General features: G+C 51.8%; 2 pseudogenes; both read left to right on the forward strand.

Moving 5' to 3' along the window:
• The first annotated feature begins 454 nt into the window (after positions 1-454).
• LOC136511221 (peptidyl-tRNA hydrolase, mitochondrial-like) lies at positions 455-4,337 on the forward strand (annotated as a pseudogene).
• A 496-nt stretch (positions 4,338-4,833) lies between these two features.
• On the forward strand, positions 4,834-7,950 carry LOC136513458 (threonine synthase, chloroplastic-like; annotated as a pseudogene).
• Positions 7,951-24,861: the final 16,911 nt, after the last annotated feature.

Here is a 24,861-nt window from a genome sequence, read left to right on the forward strand (position 1 = left end):
GTTATGGGCTTGCGCAATGGAATCAAAACTATTTACTGTGGGGTGAAGTGAAGCTCAGCAACGATGACGGCATATATGCTGGTGGTTCTAGGTGCATCGGGGCTAGCTATGTTTTGGGGGCGCTCCGGTTGATCCTCACCATGAGAGTCGGAGCTGCTGATTGCTCTTGCGTCAAGCTTGGCAACGATGATGCATGGCGGGTTATGTCGATTGTGTGTTGCTTATGTGTGCAGTTGGTTGTTTTGGAGTCAATTGGTCGGGCTGCTATGTACAAGTTTTTCGTTGATTTTCCTTAATAAATCATGGTTTGTAAAGTTTTCAAGCACATATATACATCAAAAAGATAAAACACAGGCCGAAATGTCGTTTTCAATCACCACAAACACGATTGGGGCCTGGGCCTCTACAAGGCCCATGGGCAATCGGTCCGCTACTCCGCCTGGGTTATCTTTCGGTCAACAGCTCGGACCCCTGGAACCGCGTGCTATAACAACCAAACGGCGGCGATGCGGCTTTTCTCCGGCGTCCTCGATTCTTCTTCCGCGCTTGCCTCCGCCGTCCTGGGCTCCGTGTCCGACCGCCTCGGATTCTCGCGCGTATTTTTCGGTCGAGCGAGCCCCTCGAGCATGCCGGCCCTCGCTTGTGAAGCCGCTGCCTCGTCTTCTGCGGCAGCCGCTGCCGACGCCTGCGCCGGCGCCCAGAAACCATGGCTCTTCGTTGGTCTGGGGAACCCCGGGCGGATGTACAAAGGCACTCGGCACAACGTAAGTTCGCGAGCTCTCTCCAATTGCCCGTCCATCACGCCTCGGGTAGGATAAATCTAAATCTAGCTAAGACGACGATAGCTGCGAGGGCGACTGCCTCGTCGGTGGCGACCACGGTGACCCCGGTTACTAATTGGGGGCAAAAGGAAATTCGATCTAGACTAGTAGTTTTTTACTTCGATATGTGGATGGGCTGTCTGTCGATCATAGTGGATTCAACTGATGCAGGAGTGGGGAATAAGGATTGCGTTTGGTTGAGAGATATTCTAGGGTGGGCATGCTTGGTTGATGACAACAACTGTTGCTGATTGTGGTGCTAAAATTTTATTTGCATCAACTCATCAAGTAATTCTACATGCACATGTTTCCATCACAATTACCTTGGCATTAAGAATTGAAAATTCTTCATGGGGTCTATCACTTTTTCCATGTACTGTGGTTATGTGCAATCCCTTTTAATTCTCTAACACAGATAATTTGTCTTTTTTTTTTCTTTCTGGCTGCTGGCAATGGAAATGATTCCCCTTTTAGGCTTTTTTCTTGCTACGGATAGCATGTGTCCTGCATTGAATCCCCTTCTCTTGTCTGATTATTGGAGGAATTTGTTGTTTTAGGAGTTAGCATATAGAGATCATAACCTTGTCGTAATGAAACTAGTTAAGCATGAACCGAATTCGTGAAATGTAAATCTTAGTCCAAAGTTACAATTTTGCATTAGCAGAACTATGATTTCAACTAGAAGAACCAAGATAGCATGTTTATGATTAAGTTGGGAAGGGCTACCACTTATGAAGGTTGAATCTTATCCACCAGGCTATAACTTCAAATAAAGTTGTTCTTATATTTTTGTTGTTTCATACTATTTCATAGAAAGTTTTGGCATTTAGGCATCTTGAGCTTCGCTTAATTTGCATATTGGTTGTCTTGAGCACATTGGAGCTTCCATTTAATTCTTTATAATCTGTGCGTATGCCTTCTAGTGATTTTAAGTATGCATTGGTTTACGGTTCAAACATAGACATAATGTAGCATTGTTCTGTTGAAAAACTGGATCTTTGATTATGTTATATAGGATGTAAACTATTGCTTTAGTAGAGCATGCTGTGAATTCAGTAGTAAATAATTGTAAGATCCAGAATCATGTTTTAATCATCTTATGTCACGACACAGGTTGGCTTTGAGATGATTGATGCTATTGCGGAAGCTGAGGGCATTTCAGTCAGCAGTAAACAATTTAAGGCGATTGTCGGAAAAGGTAATTAATTTTACTGATATATGGGTCTGTATCAGTGAGTGATAAAACTTCCACCTAGCTAAGCATTTTATGTTGCCCTCATGGTGATCAATATAGTGTTGCAGTTTCTTTTGCATGTTGAGAAATTTGCTGGTACTACAAGTACTTGGCACCCCTTGTCGTGTATATTTCAACTCTTAGTTGACTTCCCTTGTTCCCCAATTTCTGGCTCTGTCCTTGACTGGCCGAAATGCTGTAATATCTGATATTTTGTTTTTCTCCTTCCTTTTCTTCTTGCTAGCTAGTTTAATCAGTTAATTATTTGTCATTTCTCTTGTCTGACTTGTGCAGAATCAAGTAAGACATCATCTCTCTTGAATTTTACCATTGGTCTTTCTAAGCTTTTCTTACTTCATGTGAACTTTTCTGCTAAACAGTACAATTAAGTGCTGTTTTTTAAGCTTTTGAGCATTATCTAAGGTAGTGAGTGCTTCCAGCGATCAAACAGATGAATATGAGCCCATTTATCTGAATTTTCATCTGTTCTTGATCATACACTTCCTGTTTGCACCTTCTGAGTTAATGCTTTGTAAGAAGTATCTACTAGCAAGTTCAGTTTGGAATTTTCAATCATCCTGCAAACAAAGAAAACCTATTAATTCGCAATTTATGATTAGATATATATCTAATGTAATTAAAATAGACATGTATGTTTTTGAAAATATAATGCTTCACTCTAATTTAGGCCTCATTGGTGATGTCCCTGTAATGCTTGCCAAGCCACAGACATTTATGAATGCAAGTGGTGAGTCTGTAAGTGAAATTACTCTACTGCAGCTTGAAATCAGTTGTTCTTGCTAGTCCTTTTCTCCTTACTGCTATTTATGTAGGTGGGACAGCTGGTTTCATACTTCAAGATACCACTCAATCAATTAGTTGTGGTAAATGTTGTCCTTGAGCTGGTACTTTGTCATGTTATGAGAATCTTTTGTCACAGTAAATTGTCTCCTGTTCTTTATAGATCTATGATGATCTTGATCTACCCTTTGCGAAATTGCGTCTGCTACCAAAGGGGGGACATGGTGGGCACAATGGGTATTCATTTCTTTTCTAGAACCCTTCTTCCCCTTGTACTCCATGGCTAAATTGAAAGGGACTTGAGTGAATGGTTCAATAAAAATAATATATAACACTTGCTTTATAAATTGAATTTTACTCACAACCCTTCCCTCCACTATGAGGCGACTGTTACATTTCTTTTTCTTCAAATGGAACTTGGAACATAAATCCTTGTGAACCCTCTGTTTTCTTCAATAGTTTACAAACATGCTAATGTAGTTCTATCAAAACTATCATGCTTTGTTTCGCTTAACCATTTGTACAAATCGCAGGATGAGGAGTATTATTGACCATTTGAAACAAAGCCGCAATTTCGCACGTCTAAGGATTGGTACGACAATTATTTATTTTTTTATTCGTCAGTGGTTAAGTCTGAAATATGATTCCTCCCCCCCCCCACCCAAAAAAAAATGTTGTACAGGCATTGGACGGCCACCTGAGGAGCTGGGTGCTATCAGCTTTTGTTCTACAGTCATTCACCAAGCAAGAAAAGGAAGAGGTTTGCGCTAGACTGCACTATACCATTTGGATGCATGCAAATTTGCTTGATCACTATTCCTATGATGTTTTTCTTAAGTAGACCTGTAGACCATGGTATCATAAAATCTTAAGCTGAAATGCACTACACTGATCTATTCAAGCAGAATATCGTTAACTCTTCTCACCAATTTCTGCAGCTTGAAGTCACGTTCCAAAGGGGCCTTGCAAGCAGTAAGAATTATGGTACAGGAAGGATTCAACAAGAGTGCACAAGTTTGTGAACACTCCTCCACAAGCCACCTAGAAATGTTGAATAGATGAAAACCAAACGACACATAGATTATTAGGTTCGCTTAGTTGTTGACACAAGGGCCATTGCCGCCAAGATATATTTACCCTAATTGATCTGTAGAGGTTTTCATTTTATCACACAGCAAGTAATGTAAATTGGATTCACATATTGTTCTCAGATTATGGGGATTATTTGGATTTCTGTCTTTCTGTGTTTTTCTCCGCGATAACTCAATACATGTACTGCTCCAACGTTCATCGATCAACACCATCAAACCCCCAAAATGTTCAACACTGTATTCAGAGAACTGCTTCTGAAGCTATGATCTCATGTTTTAGTTCATGTTGATTATACATTGGTATATGTTTGTGCATCAAGATCAAGGTATGCAATGCCAGGTTTTTCCCTTGACAGCCTGCCAATTGCCACCGCCAACTGGACCACTTGATCCAAAAATTTGTCTCCAACTCTGTCAGTTATGTTTAATACAAAAAGACCCTAGAATGCACTTATTTCAGGACGGAATACCTTGTTACCTGCTTCAGCAGTACTTTTCAATGAATGAACAGTGTTTTCCTTTTACAACAAATCAGCATTAGCATAAACTAAATTTTAACAAAACGAACAAATCAGCATAAGCCAAATTTCAGCGAAACGAACAGACCTATTCGGACTATATATATGTGGAAATACTTCATTGTGATTAGCAAGTTTTTTTTTGCGACAATTAGCAAGATTCATATATATACCATAGAAAGAAACAAAACTAGTTTAGTTTCCCTATAATTGTTGTTTTGTGTGCTTCTCCACCGTTCGCGGACACGTCCAGCTTTCCACCAACCCCACCACTCAAAAAAAAAAACACGATTCCACAGATCCACCTTCCTTAAACCCTCCCATCCACGTCACTCATCACTCATCACTCATCAGTCCCCTCCCCTAATCCCACTCCGCCGCCGCCAGCTTTTTCCCCACCATGGCGGCGACGACCCACGCCGCCTCCATGTCGTTCCTCCTATCCCACCCCCAGTCGCGCTCCGCCACCCCAAGCCACCACCTCCAGCTCCACCCGGCAGCCCGCCGCGTCCGCTGCTGCGCCACCGACGCCGCCGCCCCCGCGGTCACCACCAAGCACCGGCGCGCGGCGGATGAGAACATCCGCGAGGAGGCGGCGCGGCACCCGGCCCCAAAGCAGGGCCTCTCCGCGTGGTACGAGCCCTTCCCGCCGGCCCCGAACGGCGACCCCAACGAGCGCTACTCCCTGGACGAGATCGTCTACCGCTCCAGCTCGGGCGGGCTCCTCGACGTGCGCCACGACATGGAGGCGCTGGCCCGCTTCTCGGGCGCCTACTGGCGCGACCTCTTCGACTCCCGCGTCGGCCGCACCACCTGGCCCTACGGCTCCGGCGTCTGGTCCAAGAAGGAGTTCGTGCTCCCCGAGATCGAGCCCGACCACATCGTCTCCCTCTTCGAGGGCAACTCCAACCTCTTCTGGGCCGAGCGCCTCGGCTGCGACCACCTCGGCGGGATGAACGACCTCTGGGTCAAGCACTGCGGCATCTCCCACACGGGCTCCTTCAAGGACCTCGGCATGACCGTACTCGTCAGCCAGGTCAACCGCCTCCGCCGCGCGCCGCTCTCGCGCCCCATCGCCGGCGTCGGGTGCGCGTCCACGGGGGACACCTCCGCCGCGCTCTCCGCCTACTGCTGCCGCCGCGGGGATCCCGGCCATTGTCTTCCTCCCTGCCAATCGCATCTCGCTGGAGCAGCTCATCCAGCCCATCGCCAACGGCGCCACCGTGCTCTCGCTCGACACCGACTTCGACGGATGCATGCGGCTCATCAGGGAGGTGACTGCCGAGCTGCCTATCTACCTTGCCAATTCGCTCAATTCCCTCCGGCTTGAGGGGCAGAAGACAGCGGCCATTGAGATACTGCAGCAGTTCGATTGGGAGGTGCCGGATTGGGTGATTGTGCCGGGAGGCAATCTGGGGAACATATATGCCTTCTACAAGGGATTCGACATGTGCCGTGTTCTTGGGCTTGTTGATCGTGTGCCGCGGCTTGTCTGCGCTCAGGCGGCCAACGCAAACCCGCTCTACGGCTATTACAAGTCAGGCTGGACCGAGTTCCAACCACAGGTGGCCAGGCCGACATTTGCATCAGCGATTCAGATCGGTGACCCGGTGTCTGTCGACCGAGCTGTGGTCGCGCTCAGGGCAACGAATGGCATTGTTGAGGAGGCCACAGAGGAAGAGCTCATGAACGCAATGTCACTCGCTGACCGCACCGGGATGTTTGCTTGCCCGCATACTGGGGTTGCGCTCGCCGAAGGGCGAAGCCCAGTTAAGTCCACCGGGTGCCTAGGCACCCAGGCCGAAAACAAAAATACATTGTTACTATCAACATTTCACCCCTTGTGCACCCCCCTGGGCCAAAACGAGGCACCCCCCACCAAGCCAGTTTGGCCAGCAAGCAACACGTTTGAGAGATTGAGGCCCAGCTGCCCAAGCCCACCTCGCACTCGCAGGCTCCTTCCAGGAGAAGGCACGGAGGCTCCCAGGAGACCAGGAGACCAGGAGGCCGCGACTTTTCGCTAGTGCACAGCCGCATATGCCCGCGAGTCCGCGTTTTTTTTCGCCTGAACGCCGATGGCGATGGCAACGCGGCGAGCGCGAGCCGGCGAGCGCGAGCCAGCGAGCCGGCGACACTGACGTCCCTTCCCCTTCCATCTCTACGGCTCTACACAGGAAGTAACTGTGTAGCCAATCAGAGCACCGGACAGCGCAACTAGCAGGCGGCGCCCGGCGGAAGAACCCGCCAGCGACCCTCAGTCCCTCATTGCCTCACCCCTCTCTTTTTTCTTTTGAAAAGATCGGCCTCAACCCTCTCTGGCTTTCTCTTCTGGTCCAAAAGAAAAGGTAAGGCATCACATCCGATTCATAGTGTTCAAATTGAAATTGTAGCCTACAGGTTTACTGGTTTAGGGTTAATATTAGTTGGGTTTTCTCTCTTTTTATATATACATTTATAATAGTGCGGATCTGCAATTTGATTATGCTTGCAAATGTAATTTTCTTGTTTCAGATATTGGAGACAAGACGAGAAAGTTTATTCCAGAATGATTTGATGAGTTTGGAAGTTTCATGACCATGGAAGGAAAATAGCGTAAATATGATCTCTGGTAGGTAATGCAACACGTCTACTCTTAATAGATAATTGTGCAGTTTGTTTTCTAAATAATTGACCTATCTATTCTCTTTCCTTTGAGGCTAGTGGGATCTTGATCCTGGTCTCCTGGAGTGGATGACATATTTTGCTAAAGTGCTCAATGTGGTCTTCTTTTTGTTAAATGATGAGTGTTATTATCATTTACCTCTACCTTATGTTTCGACCAAAATCTCATCGTTATTGCTAGAAGTCAAATTTTAATGTTAAAATATGGTAGTTGCGCATTAGATATGCTATTTTCTTTGAACATCATATGAGTCACTGTGGTTATGATTAAGTGGGGCACCCCGGCGCCGCCCTGTTCAAGCTCAGGGACCAGCGCATCATCGGGCCAAACGACCGCACGGTGGTTGTCAGCACAGCTCATGGCCTGAAGTTCTCGCAGTCAAAGATCGACTACCATGACAGCAAGATTGAGGACATGGCTTGCAAATACTCCAACCCGCCTGTGAGCGTGAAGGCTGACTTTGGTGCCGTCATGGATGTGCTGAAGAAGAGGCTGAAGGGTAAGCTCTGAGCGCCTGTGTTTGGCTAACATTTCCAATTGGTTACTGTATGCCAATTGTGTTCTGCATCTGATTTCCAGTTGGTTACTGTATGCCAGTTGTGTTCTGCATCTGATTCGAATGCAGTGGATTCGGCAGTTGCTAGTTTTTAGGTGGTATCTTTTGGACTTCAAAATTTCTGTTTCGGGTAGGCTATCTGTTTGAGTTTAGCAGGGAGTGGCTATCTCTTGCAAGACTGGGAGTGGTTACCTCTTGTACTATGATGTGTTCCATGGAGAATAAGTGATTGTGTTGCTGTTGGAATGAATAATCATCACTCGCTCGTCTGTCCTTTGTGCATGAACTTGTCGAGTACTTTGGCTGTTAACTGTGTGGATTGTTGTTTGATCATTTTGGTGTTGCAATGCTGGCTGAAAGCTACTGGTGATAATTGATGTCAACCTCCCCGTTCGCTTGATCGTTTCTGTTGCTTATAAGTCGGCTGATACTGTTTTGTTGTGAGAAAAAAACAAGCATGGCTGATACGATCAAGCGAACCGGGTTTGCCTCGGTCTGGCTGTGGTTACCTCTTGTACACACGAATATCACAGCCTAGATGCCGTTTGTAAATAAGCGACAGGCCGACAATAGCACCACCACCAATAAGGTCCAATCAAGTATGAGCGTGGTCCAAAGTGGATAATCTGGAGTTCTCTTTTAGGCAAAGTAGATAATCTAGTATCCTCTTTTAGGCAAAATCGTAGATAATCTGGGTTTGGTAATTTTGTTTTTGTTTTCGCGGCAGATCGGTGCATGTTTTCAGTTTATAGCAACCTAATGAGGCTAGTCATAGCGGATAGTAACATACTCAATGATAAATTCCGTGGTTTTTTTTTTTTTTTGCTTACGTGACATGGAATTAATGAGGATATATATGTAAAAGTTGTATCATCTTGAAGATACAGCTTGTTCATAACAGACAAGGTTAGAAAAATCTTGCACAAACCTTAGGCTTATTGTCATAGAAATTATATACTATATAATTAATTGTCTAGAGCCTTCTAATTAACAACACCGTGATACTATATGTTGGGTTCATAAACCCGAGGTCCCTCGGAGACCGGCTTCCACACCAAGGCTCGGCCCAGAAGAACGGCCTTTTCTTCTTCTGGACCGGCCAAAAAGTCTGAACTCAACAGGACCGGAGCACTCGCTTCAGGCTTAGGCCGCCTTCGGCCCATCCCTCCGACCGGAGCACTAGCTCAGGCTCAGGCCAGCTCTGAATGGCCTCTCCTATCAGAGCGCTAGCGTCAGGCCCCGGCCGCCTCCGCACAGCCTCCACTCGGAAAGCCTGATCTGAGGACCACCTCCGACTCCGACCCCGTGTCTCCGACCGGGATTCATAGAAAACCCTTCTCATCGCTATTCTCCGACTGGGGACCATCCGACCAGGGACGCCCGTTCGGAAAGAATCAGAAGGCGTGCGAAGAAAGGCAAGGCATGGCTCACAAGTCAAAACCACTGTACCAGGGACCATACCCTGCACAGAACAGTGTTTTGCAACCACCCTGACACAAAGTATTGTAGGGGCCACTAGAAACTCCCATATGGTAAGCCCCCTCCGCGTGTCTCTGGACATCGATTGCGGTATGGGTTCCAGGATTTGCCATACCGGGTGAACATAGCACGGCTCCTCACATGCCACTAGGCATCCAGAAGTATTTGCAGGTACCGACGTTCATCCTTCCTGAAGAAGATAGCTCGACCCTCGTGCACATCTGACATCCTACAGTGACATCAACAATATTGGGGGCTTCAACCATTATCCAGTTTTCATCACCGTAGGCAGCAAGGCTTAGAAATATCTGTACTCTCTCCCTCTCGTCTGTAAAGCCATCCCCTTCATCTATAAAAGGGGATGCGCTCCCTCCAGGAGATCGACTTCTTCAAGCTCAGACTCACTAGATCGACACCAACCCCTTACAACCGCAGCACCACCGAGTTCCGACCGCAACCCTTCCGGTCGGAGCCTTCCGAACCTCTTGTATACCCCCTCCTTTCTTCTTCTCGTTTGTAACCCCACTATAGACTTTGAGCACCTGGGCTCAGGAATAAAGTCGCCGACTGACCCCGACGGAACGTAGGGCACGTTGCCTGAACCAGTATAAATCCTGTGTCATTGAGTGCTAGGCCACCTCCGATCACAACGTACAGCAAAACTATAAATATTTACTAGTTGGTCACTTTCTGCACCGACAGTTGGCGCCGTCCGTGGGGAAGACGTTGTATGTTCAACACCTTTTGGTCATCGGATGGCCCATTTTTCCGCCACTCCTGCCGTGGCGGGCTCCGACGATACGATTCGTTTCGGCTCGCTGGAGTTCCCCGCACTCTCGCCCGCCAGGTGCGGGCTTCACCCACCGGGATGCGGGCTCCACCCGCCTTCGAGCCATTCCAGGCCTTCCGCTTCGGGAGCCTGGACTTCGTCGCCGACTGGCTCGGCGTACTCCACCTCCGCGAGGAGGCTCGCGACCCGGCACCCGTCGGAGGGACGTCCTCCATCGACTCCAGGACGCGCAACTTCGACGACGCGACATCTGCGCTTCATTCTGAGCAAACTCTCTGCTCAAACCCCGTTGTGAGTAATATACATGCTGTTATTTACTTACTACGCTCTATCTTCCACCAAATACCCGGTGGGTTACTGTTGTCCCCATTGCAGCCGCCATACGGCCGGTTCCCCTATGGCCTTGCGTCTTCCGCGGACGCATACACCCGGGGACTCCAAAAGGTGCTGGCACCGCACCCTCTCACGTCTGAGTTCGTGGGGATGGCGAGCTATTCTCCCACCTGCTTCCTCGACATCATGGATGACGACGTCGGGAGCGACGGCTCCAGCATCAGTGACGTGGCGCCTAGCCACCGTCGGTCCCGGGAGTACGCTGCGGCGGACGCCCCGGAACAGCCGCTGGGGGTAACTGAGTCCTTCCGGACCCACGCCCCGCCGGGCCCCCACGCGGGGACCCTCGAGCTCACACGTGAGCACGGGGAGGATCTACGACGACAGTGGCCGCATCAGGCTAGTCCCGTGCACCACACTGCGTCCCGTGCGCATAGACCAGCGAGCGACGCTCGAGGTCATGCCCGTCAGCCCCAGCGCAACGCCCTGGTTTGGGGGACCAATCCCCCGCAGTTCGCTCGGGCTAGTCAGAACGTTGCCGCCGCGACAATGCTCCTGCGTGACCTGCCCGAGCCGAATGACCCTCGCGGACGGGCAATCCATCAGAACCTCCAGGCACTATTGGAGACCGCCGCCGTTCAACAGGCGGAGTGCTCCGTATCGTGACGCCGACCCGCGACCTTGCTCCCCGTCCGGGGAACAGGGACGCAGCAGACGGGACACTACACCCTGTCATCACCACAACCATCGATTGCGGCACAAGAAGCCGCAACCGCTCCTCGTCTTAACTTGACGACCGTTGTAACGCCCCAGGCCCGACACATGGCGCAGGCCCACTCTACCGAGGGGGGACCCCACCTACGTAGCAACCCATTTACGCTTTCATCCTCGCTTCGCGTAAAACGGTTAACCGAAGGTTACTACGCGTCCTTGGCCTGGCTATTTAAGCTGGTTCGTTACCCTTTCAGCTTCCGGTGTGGTACTAAATACCACAGCTACAGTGTTTCATGTGCTACAGTACCGGCAGCCTGAGCTGCGTTGCCTCACGATCGGCCCAGCTAGCGGGGTCTCACATACACCCACCCTTAGGGACTCGGCGTCCTCGTCGAGGGTCAAACCAGCTTACCCATACAGGACAAATGTCCAGGATCGACTCTCTTAGCCCACGTACATATTCCCAGCTCCCCAGCCCAAGTGCCATGCTCTTTTAGAGCCATGCGTAACCTGTCCGAGCTCCCGAGCCATACGTCCGTGAAACCACGAGAGTTGGCTCTGAATACCATTTGTAACGCCCCAGGCCCGACACACGGCGCAGGCCCACTCTACCGAGGGGGGGACCCCACCTACGTAGCAACCCGTTTACGCTTTCGTCCTCGCTTCGCGTAAAACGGTTAACCGAAGGTTACTACGCGTCCTTGGCCTGGCTATTTAAGCTGGTTCGTTACCCTTTCAGCTTCTGGTGTGGTACTAAATACCGCAGCTATAGTGTTCCATGTGCTACAGTAACCGGCAGCCTGAGCTGCGTTGCCTCACATCACCTTGTGCTACAGTATCGGCCATTTGGACCAGCCCACGACCGGCCCAGCTAGCGGGGTCTCACAACCGCCCTGTGCCGACCGCCCATCTACGCGTGGCTCGGGCTGAACCAAGACGCGTGCAGCGTCGACCGGAGTTCCAGCCCTGACAGCCTAGAACCACGGACCTTTGTCCAACACCCCCAGCAAGCGCCTTTTCTGCCGCGCTTCAACGAGGGCCGCGACAAAGGTAAGGCCAAGCGCCAGGATCAAGATGAGGGCCCCTCCACACAGAGGGGAAAGAAGAATAGAAAGGATCGCCACCAACCGGCCAACTCCGCGTTGGCCGCCGCGGCAGATTACGCGGGCACTCAGCCCTAGCAAGACCCTCCGGGCCAGTTTCACGAGCTCATGGAGAGCCCGTGCACCAACCACAACTATCCCGTCAACCATCTCTACAAGGACTGCTAGCTCCTCAGGCGCCTGCTGAGGTAGGCTAACGGGCCAAGGGAAGCACCGACTTAAGGACGACGACGACGACGCCCTCTTCGTGGACCTTGGAACAGCTACGTCTTTTCTTCTTTTCCTAGGTTTCAGTCTTACCTTACTTAGCAAACGCTCCTACAAGAGCACCCCGACCCGAACACTGTTCGGCTCAGAGCGCTTGGGGGCTCCACCAGGGGGGCTCTACTACCCCTTTGTTGTTTTTTACCTTAAGTACTCTTTTGCTTTTGTATAAAGAAACTCCTTCCTACCTAAGTAAAAGGGTAGTTCGCTCCTTTGTTTTACCTTACGTAACTTTGCTTTAGAACATTTCGACTGATCGTACCCCGCCTTTTCCTACGGCTACGACCGACCGAGCCTCGCGGGCCACGCCCCGGGCTTGTAAGGTTGTAGCCCACGGAACAAACGGGCAGGTACGAGAGAGAAACAAATTTAAAACAAAATTATGCCAAGGGAGAACTAAGGAACGAAAGAGAACAAGCTTCCCCGAACGGAGCAACTCCATTACAAAAGCAAAAAACCGATTGTAGTCATTAAAACACACCACGAACGTCTTACACGGGGGCTTCCCCACGAACTTAAAACTTCCTACATTTACTAACTACTATTATGTTTTTACATGCTACTGGGCCGACCCGGCGACGTCCGACGACGGTGCAACCGACGAAGGCGTAGGCTGCTCACTTCCCGACGACACGGCATCCGGCTCAACCAAAACCGGGGTGACATTCACCTCCGACCCAGGCTCCTCGCCATCCGAGAGCTCTACAACATCCTCTCCACGCGCGCTTTTGGCCAGGTCTTCACGATGGACGTCCATCACCCACTTGGCGGAGACTTGATCTGCCACCGACCGCGCGTGCGGCAGCAAGTGCTCCCCGATCGACTGGATGTCCGCCATGCTCATGCCTTCAGCGTATCCACTACATATGGTGGCGAAGTCCAGGTGTGGATGGTGCGTCCCCACCGCAGTCAGCACCCCCAATGCTCCGTAGAACAGCTTGGATCTGATAAGATCCCAGACCTCCCCCGGGACCTCCGCTAGCTGGACGGTGGGTGCGCTGGTGCTCGGCGCTGACCCAAAGATCTCTGAAACGACGTGCTGGGCAACATTGTAGATCTGGTCGAGATCCCCCTCAAGAGCACGATGCTCCTCACAGGACTTGGCCAGCTCCTTCGTACGCTCCAGCACCTCCACTTTTCCGCCCAGCTCTGCGAGAAGAGCAACGAGCTCAGAAACAGGCTGAGGGAAAAGCCAACACGACAAAAAACAAAAAGGGGACATACCGACGTGAGAAGCCTCAAGGGTGCAGAGATCCTCCGCTTGTTGAGCCACCTGCTCGCGCAGCTGGGCCACCTGCTCATGCAGCCGGGCACTTGCTTCCTCCGTCTCCATCACCCGGCCCCAGAGCGCGCGCATCTCTCGATCCGCCTTCGACCGGGCCCTCCGCTCCACCTCTAGGGCCTTCTCCACCGACTACAGGGTGGCGCGCTCTAGATCAAGGGCCCCAAGGCCTCCTGAAGCGCCACCTTGGTGTTCGCCAGGGATGCCCGCAACTCCACCTTAGTCTCCGCATGGCGGGCCCTTGCCACCTCGAGCCCTTGCTTGGCCGCAATCGCCCGCTCCTCCGCACGCTGCCCCTCCACCCGCGCCGCGGCCTCCTCGGCCACCCGGTCCTGGGACTCGCGGCAAGCGGACTCCGCCCGACGCTCAAGCTCGGCCATCTAGGCGTACTCCGACCGGAGGAAGTGGGACTTGCGGGACGACGTCTTCCTTATCTCCTATGAAAGGTAAGCACGCTAAAAACAACCGAAAGGGGGATTCAAGGGGAAAAGGACAAGTACTAGAAACTCACCTCCGCCGCGAGCTGCATGTCGCCCTCAACCAACTGCCGGGCAAACAAAGCCCGTTTCCGGGTGCTTTCAAGCTGCACGGTCAGCTTGGTGAGTTCTGATACCGTGACGTGCCCTTGCCCCCCAAAGATATCCCAGAGCTGACGCTCCCGGGAGTCCCGAAGGATGAACCGCGTGATCGCTGGATGCTCATGGCAGGGCCATTCCAGGTCACCCTTCGGCACCTCGCCGGAGGGCCAACCTCCAATCGTGCCACCGCCAAGTCTCGCGATGACGCCACTGGCCTACCAGAGGTCCCAACCACCGACTGGACCACCGCCATGCTCCGCGATGGCACCAACGGCTCCGCTGTGACATCACCGGTGGGTTGCTGCAACGGCACCGATGGCTCCACCGGGACATCCGCCTCATCGTCAGACGGGATCTCCACCACCTCGTCGACCCAGGCCACCGCCGGGCGTCCCGACCCCGGCCCGACCACGTCTTCCCTCGATGCCTTTGGCTCCGACGGCAAGGGTGAGCCGCGTGACCCTCTACCTGGCAAGGCAGAAAGCTCGGTTTCCCTTGCCTCCGCCGCGAGAGTCACCTCCGATGTCACCGCCGCCATCGGCACCGGGATCGCCGCTAACACCGCCGCCACGGTCGCTGCCTCCTCGACAGCCGAGCCAGAGGGCACCATCCCCGGAACAGAAGGTCTTGCCGCCGCGACATGCTGCAGAACGGGCTTCTAGGTCTCCTACGCGGCAGTCAGGGCAATACTCATCCCCAGCATCCCCAAGCCACTGACGGAAGGTATGGGTCAGTCACGCTCCAACAAAAAGCTCAGCCAGCAAAAACCAAAAGAAAACGGAGAAAGACATACCGGGTGGCGAGCGGCACAACTCTGAAGGCCGACCTCGACCTCGATGCGCCCATAGGATGAGGACCACTCCCGGACTACGACCCGCGCCCTCTCACTTTGGACGGGGTCGGGGCCGGCCCAACCTGCTCCTGCCCGGCCTGCGGATCGCCACGACCTCCGGCTCGGGGCTCCCCGAATGGAGCAGCGGCCGGGGCGTCCCCCGACTACGAGTCACGCGTCGACCGGGCGCTAGTCTGCCCCTCAGACCGCCCGGACTGTTCGGCCGCATTCACGGTAGGCGGGGCCTCCTCTGGCCGCAAGTTCGGCGTTGGCACCGGTCCCGCCGCTGCACATTCGTCGAGCCGCTCCTCGGACCACCCGGCTCGTCCAGCCACGTCTGCCACAGGCAACGGTGGAGCTAGCAACACCGCCGAGGGCGCGGTGACCGTGTCCGCTTCACCGCTCGCCCGCCAATGGCATCTGCGCTGGCCGCATGCTTCCTCGACGCAGGAACCTCCGCGCGCCGCGTGGCCTCTTGCTCCTCGCCAGTAGACGTCGCCATAGGGTCATGATGCACCGTCGAGGTCGCAATGACCTCCCGACTCTCCTCGTCGAAGAAGGCCATGTCGTCCAGATCCGTAGGATCATCCGACACGAGTTCTAACTCGACGTCGCTCGCACGTTCCCCGACCCTCACGCGCCGGGCGACCTCCTCCTTCTTCTCTTCCTTCCGCTGAACCTCTTTGGTTCTCTTCTTCTTCTGAGCGTCTGCCGCCTCCTTCTAGGCGGCCTGCCAGGCCCGGCCCGCCGCCCCCTTGGGAAGGTGTGGCCGGGACTTGTACCTCCCAAGCCCCTACGGAATGAATGAACCAAAATCAAAAAAGAAGAGGGGAAGAGCAAAAAGCACGAGCAAAGTGAGGGAGCATACCAGCGAGGGCACGATCGAGGCATTAAATGGTATGGGTTTTCCCACCACCGTCTCGTTAGGCCTCAGCTGCAGCACTCGGCCGACGTGACTCCAGATCTCATCTGACAGCTCCTTCGGTGACGCGCGGTCGGGGTCCGACTGGCCGTCATACTTCCACATCGGGTGCGTCCTCTCCACCAACGGCGCGCCCCGGCGGTGGTAAAGGGTGTGGAACACCCGCACCCTATCAAGGCCGTCCCTTAGAGCTTCCGGAGCTCCTCCTCGATGACCTCCACCTTGTGCCTCTCCATGTGGGCACAGCCTCACGACCAACTCTTCTGCTTCACCGGCCTCCCGCCAGTAAACGCTAGAAACGGCGCCCCCGCTGGATTCCTAATGTAGAACCACTCCCCATGCCATCCCCGGTTGGAATCACATGGGGAGTACGCGGGATACGAGCTCCCCGCGCGCGGCTTCCTCTGCAGGGCGAAGCCTCCGACCGAAGCGATCTCGGCCGAACTCCAGTTCGTCATCGCTCTCCCAGAGAAGAAGAGCTGGAAGAGGTCCACGTGCGGCTCCATCCTAAGGAAAGCCTCACAGACGGTGACGAAGCCAGCGATATGCAACACCCCCATCGGATTGAGGTGCTATAGTTCCAGACCCTACTCGTTGAGGAGCCCACATAGGAACCAATGTGCGGGGTATCCTAACCCATGCTCGTGGAAGGTAAGGAAAGACACCACCTCATCGAGATGAGGTTGCGGGAACTCCTCCTCTTTCCCAGGGACCCTCTAGTGCGCCACCTCCTGCGGTGGCAGAAACCCCTTCGTAACGAACGCCTCCAGCACCGACGCCCTCATGGTGGACGACCTCTAGTCCGACATTCCGGTGAGTTCTCCTCTTCTCCCTCGCTCTCTCCCCCTTCCTTTCCTAGAAACCTCCGCAGCTCTCAAGAACACTCTCGACGAGGAGGAAAAAGAAAGGCAACGGTGGCAGATGACGAACAAGCAAAAGAACGAGGCGAACACGCTCTCTCTTCTCCTACTTAAAGGAAAGGTAGCAGCGGTTAGGAAAGGGCGTGCCGATCAGGAAGGCGAAGCGGTAGGGCGAGAAACTATATCTCTCTCTCTTTCCATTTAATGCAGATGGGACGCCCCCTGATCGACGAGACGTGCCCAACGCGACGAAATGACTCCTGATCAGATGGGACACGACCGGGACATGGCCCACCACTACCGCACTACCAGCCACTACCTCACGTCGAGCACGAAAACCGAAGCATCACCACACGCGGATGGCTCCCTGTCTCCCCAGGCGTGACCTAGAGAGATCCAACAGCGAAGTCTCCGTCGAGATAGACCAACCGGCCTCCTGAGTCGATCGATTCACTCAGGATAAACACCTGAGATACGGGTCCTGGCCGGATAGCTCCGACTAGAGCTCTTCGAACCCCGTCTCTCAGGTCACCGAGGTGAGCATGTGTTCATTAATACATATAGTTCACACAAGGGCTAACCCACGATTGATGAGCGCATGTACCGGCTAGACGTCTCTGACTGGAGCTCTCCGAACTCTGTCACTCCAGCCGTGCAGGCGCCACCACGCGAAATCTCCATCGGGAGACAACTAGACCTCCCTGAGTCGATCGAGTCACCCAGGATGGATCAACCGGACTCCTGAGTCGTTCGATTCACTCAGGACAAGTACCTGAGATACAGGAAGGAAGCGAAGGGATGCCCCATGCGGGCCATGCCGACTCTGTCTCGTATGATGAGCCTGGGTCTAGGTCGGACATTTCTAACTGAAGCTCTCCGAACCCCGTCTCTCAGGTCATCAAGGTAAGCATATGTTCATTAAAAACTGTTCACACGAGGGCTAACCCACGATTGACAAGCGCAGGTCTCGGACGGGCGTTTTCGACTAGAGCTCTTCGAACCCCGTCGCTCCAGTCTTCAAGGTAAAACACCATCAAAGCCCCTCTATTTCATTACAAATCATTCATACATCCATACGCGCATTCATCTCATACGCCTGAACCCCGTGGACAGTTAGGGCATGAACCGTCCGGGGGCTCAGGAACTAAGCATCGCACGTGCAGCGAAATGCACCAAAATGCTCCATGTTGCGCCACGAAGCAGTGGCTTGCCTCATTCGACATGAGCAACCAAACAGAGCCAGGGGAGAAAACCGTAGATGAGCACCGTGTGGCCTTCGCCCGATCTGGCAAACTGGGTCATCTCAACCTTCTCGTTTGATCCTGAACCCACCAAGCCCACAGAATCTCCATCGAGGGGAGGCCGTCAGGCCACATGGGTCGGTCTATGGAACGACCTAGGCATCTGTCGGGCTGCAGGTAAAGGAGTAGTGGAATATCATAAGAGGGCTATGCCGACCCCATCACGAACGATGGACCCGGATTCCACTCGATCACACCCGTTAGCGAGCTCACCGAGCTAGTCTTTGAGCCCGAGCGATCGGGACAGGCGACGAAACTCAGCCCCACCGATTGTGAGGAACAGAATTGGGTAGCGCAAAAACGACTCACAGCCCCCCAAGAAGGCCCGACAGGGCTCGGGGGTTTAAACACCATGGGACCGCGACTCCGAATTCGTGTCGACGGGATAGGCGACATCCGGCTATGGCTTGGGACCATGACTCCTTAACTCACGTCAACGGGATAGGCGACATCCGGCTACGGCTTGGGTTCGTGACTCCTTAATTCGCGTCGACGGGATAGGCGACATTCGGCTACGGCTTGGGACCGCGTCTCCTTAACTCGCGTAACGGCTTCAGACGGCTTCACTAACTAAAACTAACTCTTTCGATCCACGGCGAGCACCGACGCCTGGGTCTACTCGCGACTCCACGTTCCCCGATCCCACGGCGCGCACCAACGCCACAGATCGAACTCTGTTGCATCCGAAACTAAGTTATTTTCCGTTCACGATGCGCACTGACGCCAGGGCTTGTTTCAAAAACTAAAAACTTCCTCATCCGATCCCCGACGCACACCGATGCCGGGATCATTAAGTTCTGTCTCAATCCAATCCCCGCTCTTAAAAACACCTCGGCTGCACAACGACGCCATGGTTAAACAAAATTCCGTCTCAAACTAAAAAACATGCATAAACGCCTGCTAAGACAACACCCCGAACCGGTTCAGCCTGAACCACCTAGGGCTCGAGGGCTACACCCGCGGGTGCGCTCGCGCGCACCCGCCAGCAAGACAAAAAGTCTGAACTCAATAGGACCGGAGCACTCGCTTCAGGCCTAGGCCGCCTTCGGCCCATCCCTTCGACCGGAGCACTAGCTCAGGCTCAGGCCAGCTCTGAATGGCCTCTCCGATCGGAGCGCTAGCGTCAGGCCCCGGCCGCCTCCGCACAGCCTCCACTCGGAAAGCCTGATCTGAGGACCACCTCCGACTCCGACCCCGTGTCTCTGACCGGGATTCATAGAAAACCCTTCTCATCGCTATTCTCCGACTGGGGACCATCCGACCAGGGACGCCCGTTCGGAAAGAATCAGAAGACGTGCGAAGAAAGGCAAGGCATGGCTCACAAGTCAAAACCACTGTACCAGGGACCATACCCTGCACGGAACAGTGTTTTACAGCCACCCTGACACAAAGTATTGTAGGGGCCGCTAGAAACTCCCATATGGTAAGCCCCCTCCGCGTGTCTCTGGACATCGATTGCGGTATGGGTTCCAGGATTTGCCATACCGGGTGAACATAGCACGGCTCCTCACATGCCACTAGACATCCAGAAGTATTTGCAGGTACCGACGTTCATTCTTCCTGAAGAAGATAGCTCGACCCTCGTGCACATCTGACATCCTACAGTGACATCAACAATATTGGGGGGCTTCAACCATTATCCAATTTTCATCACCGTAGGCAGAAAGGCTTAGAAATATCTGTACTCTCTCCCTCTCGCCTGTAAAGCCATCCCCTTCATCTATAAAAGGGGATGCGCTCCCTCCAGGAGATCGACTTCTTCAAGCTCAGACTCACTAGATCGACACCAACCCCTTACAACCGCAGCACCACCGAGTTCCGACCGCAACCCTTCCGGTCGGAGCCTTCCGAACCTCTTGTATACCCCCTCCTTTCTTCTTCTCGTTTGTAACTCCACTATAGACTTTGAGCACCTGGGCTCAGGAATAAAGTCGCCGACCGACCCCGACTGAACATAGGGCACGTTGCCTGAACCAGTATAAATCCTGTGTCATTGAGTGCTAGGCCACCTCCGATCACAACGTACAGCAAAACTACAAATATTTACTAGTTGGTCACTTTCTGCACCGATACTATACGTTGGGTGGGTTGTATCGTAATTGTCATGGCAACATTAGAAGAGTGACATGATACTATGCACTGGAAAACAGTGTTTAAAAGCTAGAATTGCAATCAGATTGCCTCAACTTTTGTACAGCGACTTTCGGTTTTTGCACACCACTTCTTGACCTGGACGTACGCGAGATAAGTGTCTTGGGCTTGTTTGGCTGATAAGACATGGCTGAAAGTACTGTTGATTGATTTGGTGCGAGAGAAAAATACTGTTCATTGACTAAAAAAATACAGCTTAATACTGTTTATTTGCTAAAAAATACAGCTTATAAGCCAAACAACCCCGAGCTGAACGGGGCGAAATTCCGTGGAGGTGAGGTGACGGCGGAGGTCAGAAAGTTGAGCGCCGAGCTCGACGGCAGCAATATCGCTCATGATCAGGATTAAGGAGGGCAGGCCGCAGATGGGCATGTCCGACGGCATGACGAAAGAATAACACCGTAATAAACACATTGGGCTGGGAGGATTCAGGCCCAAAACACGCGGCCTGCGTAGTGGTGTGCCTAGCAGAAATCCCCATGGTCTGACAGCAGAGAACCCGATCTTGACAAGGAAGGATTTGGGCGCCGAAGCTTAAAAAAGAAGCTTCATCTGCATTCGACACAGTTGACTCTGATAAGGTAATGGCCAGTTCGTTTTAACTTATGAGCCGACTTATCAGCTAGAATCTACAGTATTTTTCTCTCACAATAAAACAGCTTCAGCCGGCTTTAATATCAGCGGTCCTAGACAGCTATCCTGCACCCTGGTCAATGCGTCCATGGCTCCATGTCCTTGTAGCGTGGCAGAGGCATCCCAATTCCCAAATCATGAATGGTTGTCGTCATCTCCAACTGACACGGTTGACTCTGATGAGGTCAGTTAGTTAGCTATCCCACCCTGGTTCATGCATCCAGCTTGACATTTGCCTTGTTCGTTTTGTTGATAAGCCATGATTAAAAGTACTATTGGTTAATTTATTGTAAGAGAAAAATATTATATGTTGGTTAAAAAAACACGGCTTATAAGCCAAGCCAACGGGGCGATTGTTCCGGCACCACCCACGTCTGCCTGCCTAAAATACGTGCACGCATTGCAGTGCCACGGTGTGCATGCCCTATACCTCACCGACCGACCGACCGACCGACGCTAGCTATGCAGTGCAGATTGCTTGTCGCTGTTTCATGCCTGCTTACCACCACGACCAAACTCGTAGACCCAAAGTCAAACCGGACCGAAGCATGTGGTGGTTCCAATTTTCAAAAGCGCATTTTATTCTGCAGCAGTTAACAACATCGACTGTCGCCGAGTTTGGGGTGTGTTCACATGTCACCGACTTTGCATTGCGTTTGGGATTTTTTTTCCGCCACGCCTAGCGCCCCGATGTCCGGCGTCGAGATGCGTCCGGACGCAGCTTAGAACCGCGCCCGCATGCTATTGGGACGCGGCTCACAATCGGCAGTCTGCGTGCTATCGGCAGTTCGACCTAGACCATCATAAAACAGCGCCCGCACGTTCCCATCCTCATCCTATCTCCTCCGTGCCCCCATCCGCCACTACGCTGCCATCTCAGGCGCACTTCCTCCTCAAGCCATGCCGTGCCCCCTCTGCAGGGCCCTGCCGCGTCGTGTAGTACCACACCCCCTCCACAAGTCCCTTGCCGCGCCATGCAGCGCCGCGTCCCATCCTCCACCACGCTACCTTCTTTGCGTCCCTAGACGGCTGCTCCTTCGTCGAGGTCTACACCAAGCCCGTGGCGCCCCTGTCCGCCAGCCACTGGCGCCATTGCAGCACGTGTAAAACCCAATTTACTTCGTAACATCCAGATAAAACACTTGCAACAAATGACTAAAACATTTAAAACATTTGTAACATACGTCTCAAACACCTAAAACATACGTTTGAAACATGCATATATAGCCATAAAAACAAATGCAACATCCAGATATAATTTCGCAACATCCTGATGAAACACTTATAACATACGTCTCAAACACATGAAACACTTGAAACATATGCTTGCAACATACATATATAGCCATTGCAACATATGCAACATCAAGATCTACGTTTGCAATGTCTAGATGAAACTCTTGAAACATACGTCTGAAACACCTGAAACACTTGAAATATACGCTTACAACATGCACTTTCAGCGCAACATGTACTTGTTGCTTGGACGGATGGAGGCTTGTCGGCACACAGAGCTCGTTATCGACGTGGAGCTTGATGCCGTGGAGTGACGTGGAGGTCGCTGGCACAGAGGCACAGAACTCGCCGACAACACGAAAGCTGCTGGACGGGTGTGACGGAGAACAAAAGCGTGATGGAGAGGGAGGAAGACAGGCGGTGGCGCTCAGGTGCAGTGGAGGATGGTGGCCGGTGGGCGGCCGAGCGCGGTCGCTGTGGAGCACTCCATGGCAATGAAGTGTGGTAGAACCGCCCAAATTATATGGCCCACATGTGTCCGTCATTGTCTCACAGACTTCTAACCGTTGTACACGTAAGCCACACAATCCCGGTAGCCTGTCGAGTGTCCTCGGGAAACCCAAATCTTTCACTAATGCATTGTATAGCTAACAACATAACATTGATTTTAGTTATTGCAAGGCATAGTTACCTACCAAGGATGATTACATGCATGATGATGATATGACCAAGTTTTAGTGATACTTAACACCACACATGCAGAGACCTTAGCGATAGAGTTGGTTTCATTTGTAAAGAACGGGTGAAGCAGAGAGAAAGGCAAAAGCACAGTGGAGCATTCCTATTGGGCCATTTGGGTCGGCGTCATGGCTCACCGCCACAAGCATACGGGCAGACGGACATTGTCACTAGAGCATTGGCGTTTTTTTTAAAAAAAATAGAATGAACCATAGAAGGAACGATTTTGGGAGCAGCGAAAGAACAGGGCATTGTCGCTGCAATCTGACGACACGAACACGATTTTGGAAATTGGAATGCTGAGTGAAATTTTCGTATTTTGGTATCTTTTGAAAACAATTTTTAGAAAAATACCAACGTCAAAACATTTTCTGAAAATAGACCATTTTTAGGCGTCTTAGCACATGACGCCGAGATATGAGGCTCGGCGTCGTGTCACTCGACGCCGAGGTATTGCCACGTCACGGACGACCGGGGTCGTCGTCGACACGTTGGCGCGTGGGTCCGAGATGTCGGCGTCGTGTTAGCCGACGCCAAGTACCCAACCTCGGCGCGGTCGGACTGCGCGCCGAGCTCTGGCCCCATCCGGAGCACGGCCCAGGCGGCCCAACAAAGCACGGTGGCCCAGCAGCTCGGCGTTGGGTCACTTAACGCCGAGCCTCCAGACCTCGGCGTGACCCGACTCAATGCCGAGGTCTGGACCCTTTAAGCCGAGGCCCCTTTCTTCTTCTTCCCTCCCCTCCTCCATTCCCCCATGGCTCCCAAATCCCCCACGGCCGCCACGAAACTCTAACCTCCAAAATCGACCCCCGGTGCCCGGATCTTGTCTCCCGAAGCTTCCTCGAGGTAATGGTCCCTCCCCTCCTCCATTCTATCCGCGTAGATGTGCTTACATTGTCCCTAATCATTTGGAATCATGGTTGTTTGGTGATTTGGTATATTTGTGTTTGCATTTGCAAAATGTATGGCTTAGGATCATTGAGTGCATTGTTGTTTAACTATTTTATGTGATGAACATGTTAGGTTAGTTTGGTTTCTAGTTATTTTGGTCATTAGGGTTATTTGTTTATTGTAGGTGTCATTAGGATTAGTTATTTGTTGGTCATTAGGGTTACTATGTATTTTATTTATTTGTTGGTCATTACATTTCAATTTGTTATGACCAAGGCGTTTTGCCAAGGTACTCCTCTTTCCCCTCTTTCAATTCATCCATTTAGATTCGTTTGTTTTTGAACTTGGCATTATAGGTTTGGTTCATGTTCATGTCATTCGTGCAATGTATGGTGGTTCAAATGATTGAATGACCCAAATGTATGGTTGTTGGTGTTGTTGTTGTTGTATATGTCATGGTTTATAATCATTGAGTTAAATTTTGTGTTTGTTGGGATTCAAATTTGTTTAGGGTTTGTAATGAAAAGCTTATTTGGGAGGTATGGTGATGTAGTGTTAGTACCTTTACATTCGTTGCAAGGTACTTTGGATTGATTTTTTTTCTACGTAATGTTAGGATGCCAAGGCGTGGTAAAGCTCGTATTCCAAGGTAATCCCAATGTTTATTCATTATCTGTGCAACAAATAGAAAACCCTAGGTTTAGGTTTGGTTCTCCGTTAATATGACTAAATTCTTTCAATTGTAGCTATGGTCGCCAGAGGGTAAATCCCTACGACCTAAAGCCTCTCCCTGAAGGTGTTCCTCGACCAATGTGCTTTTGTGGTGATCCTTGCAAGGTAGACATCTCTGAAGATGAGGAAACATATAGACAGAGGTACTGGATGTGTCCCAATTATGCATGGGAACCTACAAAGCAACAGCGCCGTGCATTGTTTGTGAGGAATTTTTATTGTGTTAATTAATTTTCTTGTGATATTAAGTATTGCTTATTTATTTGTTTTGTAACAATTTGTTTTTCTTGCAGACCGTTCCACCACTATGTGACTTTGAGCAGTGGATTGACACTGAGA

The sequence above is a fragment of the Miscanthus floridulus genome, chromosome 16, assembly GCF_019320115.1.
Source record: "Miscanthus floridulus cultivar M001 chromosome 16, ASM1932011v1, whole genome shotgun sequence".
Classification (NCBI taxonomy): domain Eukaryota; kingdom Viridiplantae; phylum Streptophyta; class Magnoliopsida; order Poales; family Poaceae; genus Miscanthus; species Miscanthus floridulus.